Here is a 9,922-nt window from a genome sequence, read left to right on the forward strand (position 1 = left end):
AACATTNTAAATTCGAATCATCTTGAATATATATTAGTATGCAATTAATCTTCATAGATCATTGTCTTCCATCTCTGTCTGATTTANAATGGTTTTTTTTTTTTTTTTTTCTGGGTTTTTAAGGGTTGTTTGGGAGGGAGTGAATCTAGCAATCTCTTTTGCTCTAGTAGTAGTCAAAGTAAGGGAAAACAATACAATTAGTCAATGCATGTCCCATTCCAACTAATCTTGATGACAGCTTTTAATGTACGTTTGACTGGTCAAACTAGATAGTGTTCTTTTATTTATTTATTTAAAATGCAAGTAGAAAGGAATTCTTTCTGGGTAGCCAATGATTTGGACACCCTTTTCTTCCTTACGTTATTTTAATTGTATTTCCTTTAATTTTGGAACTAGGTTAGTTACTTTTTCTAAAGCTCAGTAGTACGTTATTTTAATTGTATTTCCTTTAATTTTGGAACTAGGTTAGTTACTTTTTCTAAAGCTCATTAGTATTCAGTTATATTTGTACGATTTCATACTCCAAAAATTTAACTTCAAAAAAACTATAATATTAGTCAATGTGAAACTAATTCAAATCAGATGTTAGGCTAAACTTCATGTAGATGTACGCGCTACAATTAAAATTCTCGGTTCTCGATTGAGAGATGTAGTAAAGGGCTGAGTTATAAAGTAAAAATACATGGTATTTGAATTGAAAATTGAATAATTGTATATGAATACAATATCAAAAGGAAATTAATTTTTGTATATTAGACATCATTATTGCTAAATTGGAAAAAAAAATTATGAAATTTGGAATACATTAAATATATAGAGAAAGAGAGAAGTAAGTTCATCAATTACAATGTTAAAGGGATTTGTTTCGTCTAAGAGATGATGACGAACACGTTTTAGAGGTTGAATTACCTAATATAAGTACAAATAAGCGTATTATTGTACCCAACACAATATATAAGACTCGACATCTCATTCATTGTGAACTTGTTAATTATAGCTATATTTAGCTATGCGTCCACGCAATGTCTTTGGGTTGTCATAAGATTAATCTTTGGATACTTATTATTATTGAGTTTATTCTATTCCTACAAAGAGAAGAGAGTATATGGCATGATGGATTACATCACATAGCCATTGCCATAAGCCATGCGTCAAGAAAACCGTAGTAAAAGAAAAATCAGAAAATCTATATTTTACAGATCAGTCAACTTCGACATAACTTTGTGATCAACTCAGGATATTGGGTATTTCTCTAACCCACATAGAGGTTGTTTTCAAATGAGTTATGTATTGAGAAACACCTAGTATATATCTTCTAAGTAATCAGCTATAACAAGTCTCCTCATGATCAAAGTGAAACAAGTTAGTTATGAGGAAAGTGTGGCAAATTTATTTACTACATCACTGTTTAAGGTCACATTTGAAAAACATGTTAAAAGTATAAGGATGCTTATGTTATCTAAAACTCCTATGATTGTAAAAGTAGGGGGGGTTGCAGACATCAGGGAGAGTTTGACACATATATGTCAATTTCAAATGAGAATGATGTGTTGTACTCTTTTTGTTCCTTCGACCAAGGTTATTTTTACCCATGAGATTTTATTGTTACTTGGCAAGGTTTTTAATGAGGCAACATAAAATGCATCTGAATATATCTTTTTGTTCCTTCGACCAAGGTTATTTTTACCCATGAGATTTTATTGTTACTTGGCAAGGTTTTTAATGAGGCAACATAAAATGCATATGAATATATCATATTACTTTGACACCGCACAAGAATTAAACTCTGTCTAGATGGTGAAACCGAACCTCTTGGACAGTAGAATTCGCTCAGTTCCCAAGAGCTAAGCATAACTGAAATTTGGGTAAGTGAATGAATGGTTTTGGCGCAAAGCAGAAGGAGATAGGAAAAGAAGAGAAAAGAAAAAGAGGCGTGTATGGTTCAGATGTAAATCTAACAAGATATATTTGAACCAACGACATAGATGCAGCAACGTGTGAATTTCTAGAAGGTGACTACAACCCCCAATCAGATATTTGCTAAAACATAGATAATATTAATTAAATAATTAGCTAAATACATTACAGACATCAGGGAGAGTCTGACACATATATGTCAATTTCAAATGAGAATAATGCGTTGACTCTTTTTGTTCCTTCGATCAAGGTTATGTTTGCCCATGAGGTTTTATTGTTACTTGACAAGGTTTTTAATTAGGCAACATAGAATGCATTTGAATGTATCATATTACTTTGAGACGACACAAGAATTAAACTTTGTCTAGATGGTGAAACTGAACCTCTTGGACAGTAGAATTCACTCAGTTCTCAAGAGCTAAGCATAACTAAAATTTGGGTAAGTGAATGAATGGTTTTGGCGCAAAGCAGAAGGAGAAAGGAAAAGAAGAGAAAAGAAAAAGAGGCGTGTATGGTTCAGATGTAAATCGTACAATATATGTTTGAACCAACGACATAGATGCAACAACGTGTGAATTTTTAGAAGGTGATTACAACCCCCAATCAGATATTTTCTAAAACATAGATAATATTAATTAAATAATCAGCTAAAAACACATGTGATCTAATTTGAGCAAACAAAAACATATATACAAAATAGGTAATTCAATAAATCTATTTAAAAAGAAAAAATTCAAGGGAAAATGCCTAAATGCATAAAAATATGGTTTCTAAGCCTATTCCAATTAAAAACTTTTCCATGAGCCATTTCAATGATTTTTAAGAAAAATACTTTTTTATCCTCACCCTATCTCTCTTTTAACTCACCCCGATCTGAAACTTCTCTCATCTCTCTCTCTCTCTCTCTCTCTCTCTCTCTCCACCACCACGTTGAAGCTTAAGTGCTCCTCCATGACAGAAGATGGCGTCAACGACGGCGTCTCGATCGAGGAGCATCAACATCACCTCTGGCCAGAGAAGAAGTCGGCAACGGTTTTGGATTTGATCAGATCAAACATCTCTCTCTCCTCTCTCTCTCCACCAACCCTTCCCAGCTCCGGCGAGGCCAATACTAGTAGAAGCTTGCTCTGAAATGATTGCGATGCCGGATCTCGCTAGGGATTAGCTTCGGCGAGTCGTTCGATCTCCTCTCATCGACTAACACACGACGATGATGGTGGAGAGATGTCTAGCGGCGTCATTGACGCCATAACCCAGAGTTCAAAGACCGATACCTCCCTTCGTCTCTGGTCGCCTACTTCGGCGCCGCGCGCTCGTCTCTCGATTGAAGTCGGATTCCAAAACTACGGCAAGCGGGTGGTGTGAAGCTGGCGGCGGCGGTCTTTAAACACGTGAGCTCGTCACTCTCTGCCTTCTGTAATTTTTGATCGGAATTAAGGTTTTTAGTTCTCAAATTTTATGGATTGATTGAATTGTAGACGAACGATAGATTGAGAGGACAACGTGAAATCAGAGAAAGAGAGCACAAAGGCTTCGGTGGACTTGACGGCATTGCAGCTCCATAATTTGATGTACGAGAAGAGTCACTACATGAAGGCCATCAAAGCTTGACATGATTGTGTGATCAAGGTAAAAAGTGAGAAGAGTCACTACATCAACGCCATTAAGTTTTTTTACCATTAAAAAGTGAAAATATAACAGTCCAATCTCTGGATTGTTGTAGCTGTCAAACTAGATGGACATAGTTCAGGTGGACATTGATATGATTGTGCTTTGATATGTGATGGTACTTCAAATCTGGTCCACTGCATTGTATACATTATTTGGGGATGTTGTGGTGATATTTCATCTTTATTGCCTTCTATTTAAGTTTTTATTGACCCCAATAGAAGTTTACTGCTCCCCAATAGAAGTTTATTGTCCCCCAGTAAAATCTCAGTAGAAGTTTACTGCCCCCCAGTAAAACATTTTTCATCATTACTGCTTCCCAATAAGATTTTATTGACCTCAGTAAAAGTTTACTGCCCCCCCCAATTTAAAATCTCAGTAGAAGTTTATTCCCTCCCCCCCCCCACGTAAAATATTTTTCATCATTACTGCCTCTTAATTAAACTTCAGCGATGGTGCGATATACTTCCGACAATGTCTGGGCAAGGTATGATGACATTTTTAAAAAATCCAGCGAGATTTCCGACGACCGGCGAGATTCCGGTGACATTTAAAAAAATCCGACAAGATTGCGGTGACCGTAACCGGAGTCCGGCGGCCGGTGACTGGAGTCCAGTGAGGTTCTGGCCAAATCTTCTCTCTCTATGTATGTTTAAGTGATGAGGGCAAAATAGTCTTAAAATAATATTGTCTGTTAAGACTTTAAGTAAAGAGTTGTTCATTTGGGCACAAAAAAACTACCTTTATTCAAATGGGTTTATAAAAAAGATTGTCATTGAAATTGGCAATGAAGAGCTAAGATTAATACTAAATGGACATTTTTCCTAAATTGGAACCATCACAAATATGCCTAGCCAAGATCCATCTATATTCACATATTTGTTTGTTCGTCCATGCCTAGCCAAGCTCATTTACACTGAGCTAATGCATTATAGTGCAATCTTCGAAATGTACGTGCTCTCTAGTTACTACAAGCAAGTATATAGTTCAGCAGCCCCATCATAATAATAGGTTATGTTCCAAGACAGTAAATACCAACATCAACTGGAAAAACAAAAGGCACAAAGTGATAACCACTTTGAAGAGAGAGAGAGAGTCAATAGGGCAAACTAAAGAGAAATACAAATTAGAGGTTTAACATTTCAATTCATGATGAGCTCTATTGAGCAGAAGAGGTACTGTCTATGCTAGATGGATTATTAGCCGGGCTAATAACTATCGAGCTAATTGCTGATGTAATGAGGGGGTACATGGTTGATTCTATCATACTTTATCGCCATTATTCAGCGGGTCAGCACATACAAAAGTCTTACATAAGAAACTGTCGGCAGAGAAATCATAATGATCTGAAGCTTCAACAATTATGCAGATGACACAATTCTGAATGAAAACTTGAAACAACACAAAAGGCATATGAACATGAACATCCGCATCCTGGCCTTGAAGCGTGTATACTAACCAAATGTAGTCGACCTCACCATCTTTATACAATCCCATAAAAACACAATAAGCATCAAAAGAACCTGAGCATGCAGATATCAAACATATCATGTAGTACCCTGCTAGGTGTAAGCTCATCAAGATTTCTATAGGAATCCATAGGACAACAAACAAGTTTCCCAGAATGTGCGAGCCCAATCAAAAAACTTTGATATTCAACAGCAGCTGTGAACTAATGAAGACATCTATACCATTTCTCTTGAACAAGTCAAAAATGTATGCTACGGGACTCAACTCACTAAGGAGTGCACGATGCAATGATGGAGTAATCCTACTTAATTATGGTAAAGGGGTCCGACGGGGATTGGAGCGAGTAATAATATGGAACTTGTGTCCCTAACCAGTTTGCCTCAACACTCTAATATCATCAGGCGGATTAGGAAGGACTTCTTGAGTGTAGCCATGATAGAAGAGTTGAAACCTATGAAAAGAGAGCTTTTGTGGGTCTGTTGCGTCCAAAACATAATTTGAAGACTTAAATCGGTAAAAGAAAACACCACGCTTGGATTGGGTCGTCAACGAAGAACACAAGTCCGGATTGGAGAGGCGAAGAGGAGATGGGATGGGTTTAAGATGATCAGCAATCTCATAAGCAAGATCAATGTTAGGATTAAAACTAAGAGAAGGCACCCAACCCCCAACCAAAAGTAAATCATCCTCGACCACTATGGGATGCATAAAATAATAGGGAATTTCACCATCAGGCGAACTAACCACTGTGGGTCTGGGAAACATAAAATGGGAAATATAATGTGTAATATCCCACATCGGCCAAACGGAGAGGGGTTATGTGCTGTATATGTACATGCCCACCTCCAATCTAACACGAGGCCTTTTGGTGGCTCAGCGGCTTCGGAGGGGATGGGTACTCCGAGGTTAAGCATGTTGATGCTAGAGCAATCCTAGGATGGGTGACCTACTGGGAAGCTGCTCCTGAGCTGCCGGAAACAAAACCGTGAGGGCCGGTGAGCCCAAAGCGGACAATATCGTGTTACGGCGGAATGGGTCCTGGGATGTGACAAATGGTATCAGAGCCACTCTGCCGTGTGGTGCGAGTGTGCCGACGAGGGCGTCAGACTCCCAAGGGGGGTGGATTTTAATATCCCACATCGGCCAAACGGAGAGGGGTTATGTGCTGTATATTTACATGCCCACCTCCAATCTAACACGAGGCCTTTTGGTGGCTCAGCGGCTTCGGAGGGGATGGGTACTCCGAGGTTAAGCATGTTGATGCTAGAGCAATCTCAGGATGGGTGACCTACTGGGAAGCTGCTCTTGAGCTGCCGGAAACAAAACCGTGAGGGCCGGTGGGCCCAAAGCGGACAATATCGTGTTACGGCGGAATGGGTCCTGGGATGTGACATAATGGATATCCACCTCTAGTTTTTCAAACTCGACATGCGGAGGGACATACAACTTTTGGAGGAATCTTCTCTCTGTTCCTGAGTGACATGCGGAAGGACATACAACTTTTGGAGGAATCTTCTCTCTGTTCCTGAGTTTACCAAAATCCAACGGCAGGCCGGCAGCTGGTACACTCTACGATCTGTCACCACACATAGTTTCGCCATCTGTGTAAATAAAAACAAAAGAAACATGCGATACTCTTTCTCACAAACCCTAAAACCAATCTCTCTGTGTCAAATAAGAGAAAGTTGGGGATTTAGGTTCGTTAATAAACTAAGAGAGAATTTAGGGAGAATATCGTTGTATTTATTGATAGAATAAACATCTATATATAAAGGATACAATACATAAAAAAAGTATATATATATATATATATTCCTACTACAATATGACATCGAATCCTATTTCTATTATACTTTGACTAAGACACATATCATGAAATCTATTTTTCTTAAACACTCTTCCTTATGCCGTGTCAACCTTGTATGATGTATTCCATGTTACCTCGTTAAAAACCTTGCAAGTAACAATAAATCTTTATGGGAAAAAAGAACCTTGGTTGAAGGAACCAAAAAGTACGTACAACGTATCATTCACATTTGAAAGTGACATGTATGTGTCAGACTCCTCCTGATGTCTGCACCTCCTCTTGATTCTTGCAATCATGAGAGTTTTAGATAACTTAAACATTTCAATGTTTTTAATTAACATGTTTTCAAATGCGACTTTAGGCAGTGATTGTCACATCCCGACCCTTAAATTTTTACCTTATTTACTAGCTTGATTATAATAAGAATTTTACCGTCTCCGTCAACTAAGTTATAGTTTAATTGGTCCCTAGAGGGGTTTTGGGGGACAATTATTTCGGAGAGTTATTCGTAGGAGAAAATTATGACGACGGTAAAAATAGTAAATTTTAGCTAGTAAAAGGTAATTTTTATTAGGATATTATTTTGGGGTGTAATTTTTTTAGTGGAGTTGGGTATAATATAGGCTTGGACCGGGTGTGGAGGCCCAAAGCCTTTCTTCTTCTCTCTTTTCTCTTCCCTCTTCCCCGAGCCCTCTCCCGAGCCCTCTCTCCCCGGCGAACTTCTGGCCGTCCGCCTGCCGCCGTCCAGCCACCGTTTGCCGCCGCTCCGGTCCCAAACGGTCGGCCTCCGACCCAGTTACCTCCCTGGACCGGTGACAGCCCCCCTAGCGCCGCCGGGAGGGAGATATCAGGCCCGAAAAGTCCGACTGCATTAAGCTTCACGTCACAAGAACTTCCTCCTCCGACCACCAATCCGGGCAAGCCATATATGGTTTTGAAGGTCTCCAACCCAGTTGCCTTGCCTTAGAAGGACTCGGTCTAGTTTGCTTCAGGTGAGGAGAACCGGTGAATGGAAGCTCTATGGCTTTTTGTGTTTTTTTTTGCTCGATTGGCCTAGTTAGGCTTGGAATTGGGTGTTGTGCTAGTTAGGAAAGTTGTAGAGGGGGGTTGAGAGGAAGATGCTGTCAAATTTTCAAAGGAATTGGAGGTCGCCGGAATCGGCCTCCGGCCGCCGCTGGTGGGGAGATTTTTTAGGGTTTTAAATGTGGAATATTAAGGGGAGTTTATTGATGTGATTTATGGAATTTTTGGATGAGTTTTGGATAGGTTTGTGATTTTTCGAAGTTTGATATTTTTTGCGGTTAATTAATGTAGAATCCGGCCGTAGGATTTAAGTCGTATTTTGGGAGAGGTTGTATTTACAGCTGCTGGTATGTTCGGTGAAGTTTAAGCCGTATGGAGTTAAGAATGACGAGGTTGGGCAATGATGAGTGTGTGGGAGGCTCACGTTTAATTTTGCCCATTTTGTTAAATTATTGGATTTTTTTAGTGGGAAATTAATTATATATTTAGAACATGACGAGAGGAGGCTCAAGCAGAAGAAGCCTCGGAGTGACATCAGGCTTAGGCCTAATTTGTGAGTGGACCTTTTTTTTAATTGAAAAGCATGCGATGAATTATCTTGTTGATCATTTATGTTTTTTCCTGCGATTTATTTCTTTCTCGGATATTTGGAAATTTTCCTCCTTTGGAGAGATCCCGAAAATGAGATTTTCGGTGGATATGTTTATTGGATATTATGAGTATAGTATGTATATAAATACTAGCTAGCCCTACGTGCTTGGTCCGTCATAATGAGGTAAAATGTCATTATGGCGTGACGTGAGTGTTAGACACAAGCGTCATAGCCCTATATGAAAACTACTTTCTTTTTTGGTTTATTTAGGTTTTCATATAGGGAGTCCACACGTATATAAATACACCATCCTCTTCGGTTATAATGAGGGAAAATTCCATTATAGCGCGACGTGAGCGTTAGATGCAAGCGTCGTAGCCTTGTATGAATTTCTATTTTTATAATTTGTTCATAGGATTCATAGAAGGAGTCTGACGAGTGTAAATACATACACCTATATGTTTATATATAGTTTAGCCTGAGAGGCTCCATTTTATTTGAGTTGGTGACTAGTCAGAGCTAGTCGTGAAATTGCCAGTTTATGAGTTGAGCGTTTTTGAGCTGCCGCATGCAGTATATTTTCTTTAGAAATTAAAATGAGAATGCATAAATATTTTTAATAATTTCTTTTTGTCCACTCACTCTAACGTTATTAAATGTTTTTCCCTGGGCCATTCGTTTTAAAATGCCCAGTCTGCAGAATACGAGTTGGCCCTAGTAGGAGACGAGGCATAGTCACCCGCATTTCCACTACCTTTCATCCGTAGGTTACCTGTTTAACCTACCTGTGTTTTTCTTGCTTCCGCTAGTGTCTAGTAGCTCTGAATATTTGGGTTTAATGTAAATTATTTCGGTTATGGGCAAAGGCTTGTTGACATTTTAGAATATTTGTTGGAGGATTTATGTTATCTTATTTGGATAATTATGTTTTGATGTTTGGATGATGTTGTGTTGTTGTTATTGGTGGTGGTTGTGTTGGGGAACACGTAGGCTCCAGAAGTTAAGGGTGAATTGAGAATTTTAGAAGTGTTTGCAGGTTTTTATTTAGAAAGGGTTGTCCATTTTCAAAGGAGGTTATGTCGAATTTTCGGTAATATCTTCCTTGGAGGTGGTCCCCCTCACGATTTACTCCGGGTTTTAAGGTAAAATTCGGGGTGAGTCTTGTCAGTGATCGTGTAAACATATATGTCATATTATACTCATAAGTAACTTGTTTCACTTTGATCATCAGAAGAATTCGTTATAACTGATTACTTAGAAGATATATACACGAGTGAGAGGGAGAGAGGAAACGACGTTGAGTTATTCTTTAATAAAACTATCAATTTTTTTGTGTGTGATATTTTTCATCATTCTCCATGTATAACTAATTATATTGAGTCATGGTTTAGTTGGTTAGCTAACCTAACTAACATCGTTCAGTTCCTGGGCTCTCTCTCTCTCTC

Source organism: Fragaria vesca, linkage group LG2 (assembly GCF_000184155.1).
Source record: "Fragaria vesca subsp. vesca linkage group LG2, FraVesHawaii_1.0, whole genome shotgun sequence".
NCBI lineage: Eukaryota > Viridiplantae > Streptophyta > Magnoliopsida > Rosales > Rosaceae > Fragaria > Fragaria vesca.